Source organism: Eptatretus burgeri, chromosome 8, assembly GCF_056783735.1.
Source record: "Eptatretus burgeri isolate ZD-2024b chromosome 8, Ebu_testis_v1, whole genome shotgun sequence".
In the NCBI taxonomy this organism is placed as follows: domain Eukaryota; kingdom Metazoa; phylum Chordata; class Myxini; order Myxiniformes; family Myxinidae; genus Eptatretus; species Eptatretus burgeri.
This window is the reverse complement of record NC_140968.1, coordinates 81,356,428-81,370,669: the sequence shown is the minus strand read 5'-3', so window position 1 is coordinate 81,370,669 and position 14,242 is coordinate 81,356,428. Positions and strand designations below refer to the sequence as shown.

At 34.4% G+C, this 14,242-nt stretch overlaps 1 long non-coding RNA gene across 1 annotated transcript in view; it reads left to right on the top strand.

Moving 5' to 3' along the window:
- The window catches only part of LOC147022152 (uncharacterized), a 59,015-nt gene extending 46,819 nt beyond the window's left edge, over positions 1-12,196 (top strand). The window contains exon 4 of the long non-coding RNA XR_015061085.1: positions 11,509-12,196. This is a non-coding gene — a long non-coding RNA (uncharacterized LOC147022152). The remainder of the gene's footprint in view (positions 1-11,508) is intronic.
- Positions 12,197-14,242: the final 2,046 nt, after the last annotated feature.

Below are 14,242 nucleotides of genomic sequence, written 5' to 3'. Positions count from 1 at the left end.
GCGATTAGAACCGCCATCTTTGGGTTGTAGAGGATAAACCGCCTCCATCGTTTCGGCTCATTCTACGTTAGCGGGACTGCTCAAGTCCCGTGGACGTCACAATATTATTCACGATTGCCATTTTTGGGGAAATATTAACACAAGATATTGTATAAATAAAATAATGGATTATCTTGAAATTAAACCCGAACTTAGGATAAAATATAGTTTCTAAAAAAGCCATAATAAATTAAATAACCTGTTTTCCAAATATATAAATGCATGATTTTTTACCCATTTGGGAAAATAAGATAAAATTTAACAACCATAAAAATCTTCCAAATTCATTAAGATGTCTCATAGTTGGTTCAAGTGGATGCGGAAAAACCTGCTTACTTTTAAAGATTCTCCTTACTCCCAACTTTTTAGATGATGATAATTTAATGATTTTCACAAAGTCAAGTTTTCAACCTGAGTATCAACTACTCTCACAAGGTTTTAATGCTGGTCTTCAAAAAGAAGATATAATCGGTTTATTTAAACTTCAAAACAAACTAAATGATTACACCATTGAAGATATAATACAACTATTTTGTGATACACAGAGATATAAAAAGAAATCGAAGCCGATAACTTGTATTTTTAGTGATAATACGGATAATATACCTTCTCCCAAAGATTTGGAGAAATCAAAAAAGAACCTCGTTATCTTTGATGATTGTGTGTGTTAATGAGAGAAACCAAACGGTAATGGATAGCTACTACACAAGAGGGAGACATTCTATTTGTAATTGTATTTATCTGAGTCAATCATACTTTCAACTCCCTCGTCGCTCAATAAGAAACAATGCTAATACTTTTATTTTATTCAAGTTAAATTCAATAGATATAAACAATTTTTGGAGAGACAATTGTTCCACATTATGCAGTAAAAAGGAATTTGGGGATTATATGAAGCACATGACTGAAAAATATAAATATATTGTTGTGAAACAAGATGAGATATTGAGGGATATCTTTTTATTTTATAAACAATTACATATATAAATGACAATTATTATTTTAAATCTTGTGGGTAAATCTGCTTCTGGAAAAAAAACTTTCATAAATCAAGGTTCTTTTATAGTACAAATGAGAATATTTTAAATTTGCTTAGAAAGCACCCTGTGATACACATTGTATCTACAACAACAAGAACAATAAGACCTGGAGAAGAAGAAGGTGAAGATTATTACTATATTTCAGTGGAGGAACATATGCGATTGAGGAATGAAGGTCAAACATTTGAGGAGGTTTCTCTTGGTACAACAAAATATTCACATTGTAAGAGTGAGTTAAAGAAACTAAAATCTGGTGGTCTTGAGATATTAGAAACTAATCCAGAAGGAATGAAACAAATTGTTAAACATCTGAGTGGTAAAGGGGTTAAGATTTTATCATTCGGTTTTGATGTTGATGAAGAAACTCAAGGCAAACGAATGAAAAGCAGAGATACAAATATTAGTGAAGAAGAAATTACAACTTGTATTAATGTTAATAAAAAAATATGATAAAATATTTAATGAAAAGGATTTATTTGAACACATCTACTTTAATGATGTTGAAAAGAAAAATTTCCCTGTTGATCTTTACAATTCATTCAATGATATTTTCCAATAAATAAATGGATGCGAAAGAAAGAGCAAGAAGATTTAAGGAGCATCAAGAGTGGTTTCAAAAGTTGTAAAACAACAGGAAGACATAAAGAAGAAACGCAGACAGAAACTAACGGGTGAAGAAGCATTTGAAAGAAAACAAGAGAAATTTTTTTAACCACTTTTAAAAACTTCCCAAGAAAAAATTATAGATGTTTCCACAGTTCCCACAATAGAATATACTCCTAAAAAAACTTCAAATGTTAAAAGATTTCAGTCATATGATGGAGGAAGAATTAGAGCATATAGGAGAATTATAATATGATGATGAAGGATTATTTCAACAACTGGAAGAGATTAATCAACCCCCTGATTATATTGTGAATGCTCTTCAAAACAATGAATATTTAGCGGATTCAAAACCACAGCAGGACTCATTCCAACAGAACAACCAGCAATATTTCATCTTGTTCAAGAAGAGGTATTGATATTTAATGATGAATTAAGGTTCTTGAGTTCTGCTCAACCCCCTGTTAAATTAACCCCCAGATTAATGTTTCTTCTCACAAAAGATGGAAGACAAGGTTCAACTGTGAGGGATGAATCAAAGTATTTTGGATAAACCATTGGATATGAAAAATAATGATGATTGAGTATATATTGATCTGCTGGACTCTCTTAATTTTAGGGTTAGTCTATCTGGTAAAAGTATGAAGAATAAGAAGGAGAAACACATTATTCAAGCTTTAAGTAGCCTTGGTTCAGGTGTTACTTTTCTTCAAAATGACCCATCACAATTAGTTAATAGACTGTTATTGCTGTTTGGTAGTAAGAAGGCTGGAAATAACAATTGTTTAAATGAAACATCAGCCATTTTCGACCAGTTGATGAACATGAAAATAATTAATAAATGTAAATACAAAGACATTTTATCTCATATTAAATAAGATGAGAAGCACAATCCTTAGTTTTATTTTCACAACAAGCAACCACACATCTTCATTCCCATACGCACTACAACTTGATGCAACAAAAGAATATGAGGCATCTTTATTGCCCATGGAAACTTTTAATACCTTATTTAATATCACTGAGAAAAATGACAAGTTTAGTTATAATCTGGGAGTGGAAACAAAACGATAACAGTTTCACCTGGAGCATATGAGATTTCTCAAATATCTTCCGAAATTGCTCGTCTTATGAAAGAACAGGGTGATGAACCAAAAATATTGTTAAAGATATTCAAAAACATACTTCAAAATCAACGATTAAACTTAAAAATAACTACAAGGTTGATTTCGCAATTGATAGTTCATTTAGAGAGTTATTGGGTTTCTCCTCAAAAAATATTGAAACGAATGGGACGTTATACAGTGATAATGTTATTCAAATATCCTCAGGAATAAATTCGGTGTTAATTCACTGTGATTTGATTGATTATTATTATTACATCGAGTAAATAATATAATGATGAAATTAGAACAATTACAATATTTTCATTCAGCGCATAATCAACCCCAATTGGTTATAAATTCAATATGGAACCCAAAAATCTGGTTTATCGACCCGTGTCAGGAAAAACCATAGACAGAGTAAATTTTAGGATAACCGACCAATATAATCACATGATTTCTTTTAATGGAGAAATTATATCCATCAGAATTCACCTACGTGAAGTTTTCCAAGAAATAAATACGATGGTTATTGTGAGGAAACACGAGTTGGGAAAATATAAAATAATTACAGGGGATAGGATGTTGCTTTCCCCATACTACAAGGGTGAAGGTATGTATCTTGCTCGAGGATACTATAAACCTAAGAGACATAAACCTAAGGATACTATAAACCTAAGAGAGGTGTCAGACATCAATTTAGAAAAAAAGATGGGATAATTGATACTCTAATGGGTATAGGTTCAACTATTAAACATAAAGACCTCATTGGTTCAACCGATTCTGCTGTGGGAAATGTAGCAGGTGCTATAAAGAGTATAAAAGATGCCCAAAAGGAATCTCACAAATGACAAGCAACAAAAGAAATTAAGAAAGGCAAAACTCAGTTGTCTCCCCAAGAGCAACAGAAAATAATTCAAATACTTGGGTCAGGGTTTCAAAAGTTTTAACATCTTTTTTCCAAAATAAATACAAGTGTGGAAGCAATTGATAGTATCTATGATTTGGATGATACCATTGTCATCTCAAACTCCACTAAAAAAGAAGACTACTTCAAGGTAAATGTAATAACTGGAACAGACTGGAATGCAAATGGAACAAAAAGTTTTGAAATAAATAATCAATAAACTTATTTGAATCCAGCCAAAAGTTTCTTGTTGTGTAAATTTACATTCACTAAGACTGCAACTAACACAAACGCTACACTCATAAATGATTTCTTCTCGAAAATGTTTGATAGTGTTCGTTTGTACATTGGAACACAAGAAGTTGGAGTGGTTGATTATGTCTCTGCTGCATCTGAAATGATGAAATTTACACTGTATTCATTTAGTGAAAGAATGGGAAAGGGGGCTGTCGAAGCTTTTATTCCTGATATGTCAACGGGAACAAACACAGACCCTGGATATAGTCAAAGGAAAGGAATGTATAATGATGATACAAAAGCAGATAATAGTTTTAATGTGGCAGTTCCTCTTAAAGGTATATTTGGATTTTGTGATCATGATAAAGTTCTGTACGGTCTTAAAATTAGATTTCAACTGCAAAGGAATGATAATGAAAATAGATTGCTTTTTGGTGTGGCTAATGCTTTTGCTGCTCAGAATAAATTTGGTATTGATGAAATGAGTTGGTATATTAGTGAATATACTCCTAATCTTAAAACAGAAGAGATGTTGAATTGAAGACTTAACTCAAATAAGCCAATCAATGTATCATACCTTAAAAGAAGATGCCAACATGTTAAACTGGACCAAACCACTTACACGTGGAATTTAGGTGTTCTGGAAGGAAAGCCACGATATCTGTGGCTCATTGATTAAAAAAAAAACAGATAGTGATACTGCTACTGATAAGAATAATGCATTGAGTGATAATGCTAAGGTGAAACAACTTCGCCTTTCTCTCGATGAAACATTTTATCCAGGAGATAGATTGGAAATTAATTGGGAAAAAAATGATTATGCTGAAGCATACAAGTCTTACCAAAAGGTGTGTGAAAGTAATGGAAATAAAGAACCTATTTTGGATATGACAGCATTTAAAAGTCTGTATACAATCTATGCGATTGACCTGAGTGCTCAAAAGGAAACGATAAAGTCGAATCGAGTGGATACTTCCCTATACATTGACAGAGGAGAGGGTGAAGAAGTTGATACATATTGTTTGCTTTTGGAAGAAACAGAATTACAGATTAATACAGAAAATGGTGTTATGATTAGTCTCATATAATTTTTTTGATAAATAAAAGAGTAGTAAAGTGCCAACTGGGGTATATGTTAATCAAATCAATCTTTAGAAACTACCATCTTGTTTTCAAAATCAAAAGTCTTGTCTGATTAATGTTAATACAATTCAGAGAAAAGGAGCAGTAAGAATTGATGTTTTGCTCACAAGAGAACAGGTGAAAATCTTGAACGAAAAAACAAAAAAGCTCACTTAAAATTAAAAAGTCAAAACTGATGTTGAAGACATATTCAATAAGAGAGATGAGTAGAGGATTTCTCCCATTTCTAATTCCTTTATTTGCTGGTTTAAGTGCAGCTGGAGCATTGACGGTGGTATTTCAGCAGCGATGAAAACTGCCAACGAAAGGAAGGCTCAACTCCGGGCTCAAAAAGAATTGGAAAGACATAACAAAGAGTTGGAGACACAAATTAGTGGAAGTGGTGTAATTGTCGATTTTGCTGAAAAACTTGAAAGTTTGCCTGATAAAGCGAGATTGTTAGTTGGAGATATGCTTTCTTCGATCACACAAGCAGGTGTAAAATTAACTAAATGGGGTAATGGATTATATCTTTCTAATAAATAAATGAGCATTGATGAGTGGTTTAAAGCATTTGGAAAGAATACAACATCAAATTTAGAACTTGTCAAATATTGTAAGAAATAATAAATTAATAATGTGGTTATTTGTATGAGAGATGAATTAACAAACTTGCCTAAACATACAAAGAATATTATTATGAACTTAGAAGATAATAAGGGGAACAGCTATCATTGCGTTTGTATTTTTAATAGTCACGACAAATATTATTTTGATAGTTTTGGTCTTCTACCACCTGTTGAAGTCATAAAATTCTTACTAATGGTGTTTATCAAACATTTATAGTCCAAGAATTAAATTCCAAATGTTGTGGTCAATTATGTCTATTTGTGTTATTTCAACTCAACAAAAATACATTTTTTTAATGACATTATTTTTAATCTAATATAAATGACTTCTGTTGGTAAAGATGGTTCTATCTTTGGTGTATCCCAAGAACTGGATATTGATTTATCAAATTATTACACAAAGGCACAGGCTGAACGACAGAAATATAGTATAGCAAAAAATATTAACATGAAAAATGCTTATAAATTAATAAATTATCCAAGCCCGACTGACGCGAATGACTTGGTGAGATTAAGTGATTTATCACAATATATATCCTTAAATAAAATGGCTGTGTATTCCAAAAATACAGTGTTGATTTTATCTCCAGGTCATACAGAATTCACAGTTCTAATTAAAATAAAATTTTATAAAGAAGGGCGTATCGTTTGTATGAGAATAGAACAATAGGGGTATGATTTGAATGATTTAGGGTATAATTGGTCATTTAAAATTAACCTATAAGACCTGGAACAAATAAATCAGTCTCGTAAGGAAGAATATTATCCACTTGGTGCCGAGAATGAGTTTTGTGGAAGCACGATTATCAAACAACAAATAAAAGAACTTAATAAGGGTAAAATCAATCATGGTTTTGCCATAGTTTATATCATGAAAACACAAAGAAGAGGATTATATATAATAAGTGAGGAAATACAAAATGATTTAACTATGGGAAGATGGGGAGGTATTTCCTGTCATTATTTTAATCTGTCATATATTTCTAATACATAAATGACGGCAAGAAGGCTTCAAGAAAATTATCATTTCTGTGTCCTTCAAGAAAAGGGTTTTCGGTATTTTAATAAATATGTTCTACAACATAAGAATGAGGTATTTTCAAGAAAAGATTGGTTTTATATTGATGTTAACAAACCAACAACTTTGGATTTAATTATAATGTTAAATAATGAAAAAATTATAAAGTTAAGAAAACGTAAGGCTCTTTTAGAAATTCAGAAGAAATTTTATTGGTTTCCTGTTGTAAAAAAATTATTTTGGATACAGGAATAACAAGAAATCCTGATTAATATATGTATGATATTCTATGGGGTGAAAATGATTCAACGATAGAAAGGGACGAGGAAGGAGTTGAAGAAACTGAGACAAAGGAGGAGAAGGAGAAGAGAGAGAAGGAGGAAAAAGAGAAGAGAGAGAAGGAGACAAGGGAGAAGAGAGAAGGAGGCAAGGGAGAAGAGAGAGAAGGAGGAGAGGGAGAGGGAGGAAAGAGAGAGAATAAATAAATATAAAAATGTGGAAACTAGTGAGATTAGAAAAACATTGGGGGTATTATAGAAAATAAATAATCTCAACGCACCGAGGAGGAAAACAAAGAATTGACGTTTTTTAGAAATATTTTCGTCAAGACTATTAACATTGTTTTCAGGGAGAAGATATAAACGAGAAAGTGGAGATAAAGATTATATTATTGATGATGTTGGTGTGATTGACTTTAATTAAAGTTTTCCATTTTTTTTTCTTAAATAAATTGAGGAGAGAGTGAAGACATTTCTGAGGATTCTTTATGTTTTAAAAATTAAGATTCAAATGTGCATGTTGGAAACTAAAAAGGTTTTCACACTCTAGGAATTTTCTCATAAATAAATGAGTTATTGTCTAAAATGTAAAAAGAAAACCAAGAGTAAAAATATCTCGTATGTTAAAAGTAAAAATAATAGAGTTATACAAAAAGGTTCATGTTCGGTGTGTGGCTCAAAAAAAGAGTGAATTCCCAAAACACAAATGTGGGGGAGATATACAAAAGTTTTTATCAGGAAGTAAATTTACAACTACTGGAATACCAGTGGAATTACATCTGCCAGGATATTCTTTCTGTGGTCCAGGAACAAACTTGAATAAAAGATTAGATGAGGCTGACAATCATAAACCGTGGAGCAAACCTATCAATAGGGTTGATGAAGTGTGCATGAGGCACGATATTGATTATGGAAATACCACAACGTTGGAAGAAAAACATGAAGCCGATAGACAAATGTTGTATCATTTGTCTCTGATACAAAATCCAACCTTGGGAGAAAAAGTTGATCGGTTCATCGTGAAGATGATCAGTGCTAAATTGAAACTTGGGCTTGGAAATTCAAAAAACTTATAGGCTCTAATGATGTCATTAAGATGGAAGAGCAATTAGCTGATGAATTACATAAATCAATAATCACAAAGTTTCATAGAAGTTTGATTGAACTCAATAATGATAAGGGGTACAAGTATGCGTTAACCGTTATTTGAGGAGTAGATATGCGTGGGTCGTCCCTTTGAAAAATAAAACCGGGAATACACTCATGTTAGCCTTCCAACAGATATTTAATAAAAGTAACCGAAAACCTAAAAAATTATGGACTGATGAGGGTACAGAGTTCTACAACAAAACATTTCTCAATTTTATTTAAAATAACAGCATTACATTGCACAGCACCTTTAATGAAGGAAAAGTGGTTGTTATTGAGCGATTCAATTGCACTTTAAAAGAGAGACTGTACAAAAAATTCACTCAACTCAGTTCTCAACAATGGTTATCTTTAATTCAGGATATTGTAGATAATGATACGATTGATATGATAATGTATATTGATTGATATGAAAGTATAATGATACGATTCACACCTCAACGAATACCAAACCATCAGAAACATTTAGAAAATTAGATTATGAAAAAGAGATGAATGTCAGTTCAACCTAAGTTCAAAGTTAGTGATATAGAAAGAATATATTGGTGGAAATCTCATTTTTAAAAAGGTTATACAAAGTGATGGACAAATGAACTTTTTAAAATCGTTGATGTAATAGATATAGTTCCTTGGACTTATAAGGTAGATGATTTAAAGGGGGAAGAGATTTTAGGTTCATTTTATTCACAAGAATTGCAAAAGACAGATAAATTGAAATTTTTTTGACTCCGCCCCTTTTTGACTCTGCCCACACAAGCCCCACCCACGCAAACTCCACCACATAAGCCACATCCACACAAGCCCCACCCACGCAAGCTCCACCCACGCAAACCCCACCCATAAAAGGCCCACTCACAAAAGCCACATCCACACAAACCCCACCCACAAAAGCCCCACCAACGCAAACACCATCCACATCCATCATATTCACATAATTAGTGATTAGTTAATTAGTTAATTCGTTCCCCACACATGTTTATTTAATTAAAAAAAAATTTGCTCCACCCACACAAACCACATCCACACAAACCCGATACACACAAGCTCCACCCATCCACACAAGCCTCACCCACCCACACAAGCTCCACACACCCACACAAGCCCCGCCCACCCACACAAGCCCCACCCATCCACACAAGCCCCACCCCCATGTGCCCCCTCCTTTGACCCACCACCCCCCACCCTTCCCCACACACACACGGGAAGGAGAGGGGCGGGGGGTGGGATAAGGGGGGTGGTGGATCATTGGGGGAGCGCACCTACCCCCCCCTTCACATCTTTATTCTTTTCTTGTAATTCAAAATCAGATAATTATAGGGAAAGCAAATATAATTAATCAAGATTGAAAATATTAAACATTTTTCTTTGGGTAAATATTCAGTTGCGAAAATGGACGATCTTTCCCAGCAGTCTGATTCAGATGTCTTGTGATTTTGAAACTCGGATAGCATATTCTGTTTTGAAACAAAGAGTGAAGAACAATTAGGGTATATAAAGATGATTATTTTATGATATTAATAAAATAATAAATATAACATTTACCTCCAGAAGATGGAGTGTCATGTCAGATTCCTCCAGAAGATTAAGTTGTGTGTTTGATTCATCCAGACAGGTGTTTAAACTGAAAAAATAAAAAATAATAATGAGTCAAAGACATAGACAGACATACACACACATGCACACACACACACGCACACGCACGCACAAACACACACACACACACACACACACACATGCACAAACACATGCACAAACACACACACATACACACACACACACACACACACACACACACACACACACACACACACACACACACACACACACACACACACACACACGAAGCAGAGACAGAGTGATAATTTCTCACCTTGAACTCGGGATCAAAGGACGTGAGAGAATTCCTTTCCAGTCAACAATAATATCATTCACTTCTTTTCGAAACGAATAAATGTCTTCAAGAAAGTCATTCATTTTTATCCATTCCTCATGATATTCAAATTACTCATTTTCAACATCAGTTATTAACGATGTGCTTGTTGGGGACAACCTGTTGGGAAAAAGACATACAATAATTATAATTGGTTGTATAGTGATTTAATTCTGTTTTAAACAATAAATAATGAATTGGGTTGAAAATCTCACCTCTCATCTTGTGAAAATGATTGATCTGCAAGATTGTAGTGAGAATCTGAACGCTCCATTTTCGTAATAAAACACGAAGGCACACAAGTTGCTTATTTAAACCAAGTTGATGAGGTAATGGGAGATTTCACAACAATGGTTTTTCCAGGGTGTGTTCCCCATGTGGGAAATGACGAGAGACAAGGGCACAGAATACTTCCTCATTTTCACGGCACGACTGTGTTCTAAAAACACTTCCCCATTTTACAAAACTCACCCTAACAGCCCTTTCATTCGTGTGTGAAGAGATAAAGTGAATATAATAGGAAAATTTATTTATTCCCTAAGGCCTTAGTTATTTTATACCTTGGTTTACAGATCCGCAGACGGTATATTTGCCGAAAATGAAATATAAATATAAAACACATTTTTAGCCTTTTATATTTATAAATTTTCCGCAGAAGGTGCAAAAGTTTCAAAACCCGAAATGTAAATGTCGGCATTTATTTTCAAAATATAATTTCACGCACGCGCACCAAAATGCCGAGTCCCCTTTCACCAAACTGCGCAGTAGTCTTCGGTCATGGCATCTGAGCATTGGCCAGCGTGGTTCAGATTGACTGTGGTTTCTGGGGCGAAAGTGATTGTTAAGAAGTATGTCAGCGGTATAAATGAGTGACTGTATTGGTGATTTAATCACACAACATCTTGACGACGAATATTCTGGCCGAACTATTGCATCAATTCAGTGCAGCAGCAGGGATGATTCACAGGCGACTCTCGATCGTGCCGATTTTGTTTCCGTCGAAAGTTGTACACCGCTGTTCGTATTGAAAGATTTCGGTGCCAAGTACGTCAAAGTTTCCCTGCGAGATGCTGATATTCAGCCTTCAACAGACTAAAAATCAGCCTTTGATGTGCTCATGGGGATGGGGAGATGGTACGATCAGATGCCCGCTAAAAAGTAAGAGCTGGTTGTGGCTCTGATTGACCGTTTTGAGCGTGTTGACTCCTAGTAGACACCTTTATTTAATCATATCCAGCACTATGCACTGGTGTGCATGCACACATGCACTGTTGCGCACGCGCACCCATGAACGTTTAGGGTTGATTAAAGTCGTCTTTTGCTGCAATCTTGATGAATTATATTTATATTCAATATTGTAAAAAGGCTTATATTTGTATTAAAAGCATGATTCAATACTGGATGATGAATGAATCTGTGTATGATGATGGATTTTTAAACAATATCGTTTCAGGTTTCTGCCATGGTTGTGCCTTGTCGAAGATCTTTACGACAACGATGAAATGAGGAAGTTGCAGGAGTATGGATGGTATTGTGTGGCCGATATGCACAGCTTGCTTGGCTAGAGGGAAAAAAACCAGAAGTGCAAAACCAGAGGAAGGTCAATGGACAGAAAAAACGCAAGAAATAACTTTATGTACTGTGGCAATGCTATGTGTAGCAGCCTGGGTTCTGATGCCATTGAAGTATCCCCATGTGCTTGATGTGATAGTGAACTGTTGTTGAACACTTGAAAGATTGGACTGCATGTACAATTTGATATTGAACTTCATTTTTTATTTTTCAACTTGTTTTTTTTGCCAATGGCTTTATATTGCAGCGAGATGTGTTATTCCTGGTGGTCTTAACTGTTTTAGGTACCATTACTGCTTTTCTGATTTTTCTTAAAGATGTGTTTTCATAGCCATTATTTTTTTAATGAAACAGACAAATTTTTACAAAACCTGCATGAGATCTTGCTCTGCGAGAATGATCTTTCAGTCTACAACTTGGACAGTAATTTTCTCAGCATTGTTTCCATTTGTTTGATGATCAAACAGGTTTCCATAAGAAAAACATGCCAGACTAATTGTAAAAACAAGTGTAATCCTTTATTGTTTTTCACATCAGATGATACAGTGAACATGGGCATCCTGCATTTGAATCGTCTTCCATCTTCAATGTCTTCTTAGATCCTCCTGGGTGGGATTTATATTTATTTTCCCCCCACCTACCCTTGTCTTTTCCATGGAACATCCGAAAAAAAATCATAAAAATATATAATTTCTAAAAATTGAAATTATATTTATATTTCGACCGACCAACCCTACATTTTAGCTGAAGAACTGTGTAAGCCAAGTTATAAAATAACTAAGGCCTAAAGGAGAATATGGACAAATATTCATTGGTTCACTCTGAGTGGAATGAAAATATAAAAGGAAAGAAGTGCTTTAATCAGTAAGTCTCAATTTAACATTTGCTTGCATGGAAGGGGGAGGAAATGAGTCTCCTATTTTGGGCTTTTGGGGCTTGAATCAGTCTCAGTTTTACATTTGCTTGTATGGGATGGAAGGAAATCAGTCTCAATTTTACATTTGCTTGTATGGGAGGGGGAGGAAATCAGTCGCCTATTTTGAGCTTTTGGGGCTTGAGTCAGAGAGTTTTTCCCTTTTCCCCCATTCATTTGAATGGATGCCTCAGAAGCCCCATTTATCCTCTACTCATAACTATTTTACTGTACATTAAAAAATAGGGGCAATACCCCTGGGCGCTCAGCTCGTAGCGGCTGGATAAGAAAACCAAGGAACCACTCGTAGGCGTGGATAATACACAAAATATTTAACGGAGAAGAAAGTAAATATCTAATTTTTTTTTTAATGTCGTAAACAAACTTTGGTACATCATGGGTGATGAAGGCTGTGGTCAAGTTTCATTCAAATTGTGTGTGTAGTTTCTGAGAAGAAAGCAAATACCTATTTTGGGGCAATCACCCTTCCCCTGTAAATCCCTCAGACCATGATTTTTTGAAATAGCGTGAACAAACTTTGATTCATCATGGGTGATGAAGGTTGTGGTCAAGTGTCATCAGAATTGTGTGTGTAGTTTCTGACAAGAAAGCAAATACCTCTTTTGGGGGGCAACCCCCCTATAAAATCCATACGTAGACCCCCTCAGACCCCAATTTTGTTTTTTTAATGCCGTGATCAAACTTTCCTACATCACGGGTGATGAAGGTTGCAGGCAAATTTCATCAGGATTGCATGTGTAGTTTCAGAGAAGAAGATGCAAATGTTTGGGGACGGACAAAGGACTGATGACACGCCATCCCATAACTCCCTGGAACTATGTTCCAGGTCAGATAAATAACACCAAAACAAGCAGAAATAATTGTACAAATCAGTATGGAATACCTTGTCCCTTAGCTTTCTTTATAAAATCTAGTCTTTTGGTCAAACTTTCAGAAAGCTTCTTCCACCGAGAAATGTCAATATTGTCCCATTCAAGTTTGACAGATTCCCAAAGTTGATCAGAATTTGCAAATTTCCTTCCAATAAATTTGTGCTGAATATTGTCCCAAATATTCTCTATGGGGTTCAAAGCGGGACTCCGATCAGGCCAGAACATAAGTTACAGGGACTTTTTCTACAATCCACTTTTTGGTGGCTTTTGCAGTATGGGCAGGGGCATTATCTTGTTGAAAAATGACATTTGTTTTTCTCTCTCTTCCATGCCTTGCAGTTGTTGAAATGCACTCAAAATTGAATCTCTCACCAGATCTGCAAAGGCAGAGTATGACCTACACTCACTGAACAAGTCATATATTACAGCAATTTAGGCACAACATATGCACTGAACAGTGAAAAACACATGACTACACCCTCAAAATGCATTACAGAACTTTAAAAGTTCACAGTACTTCTAACAGTAAAACATATATATTGTTATTATTGTGTGACAGAACAACTCAAAACGGTCTTATCTTCCTTTTTTATGTGTAAAATTTTGATCTATTTTGTCTTACCTAAGATATTGGCCTTTCAAGATGAAAGGTGAAAATACAGAGAATTTGTTATTTTCATTTGTTTTTGTTTTTTGAGAACAAAACTTCTGAAAACACAAATTTTTTTCGTAAAAATTGCTGTAAACCGCATAGAGGACTTTTAGCTACTGTAAAATGATTAATCAATTTAAACTGGAAGATGTACCGC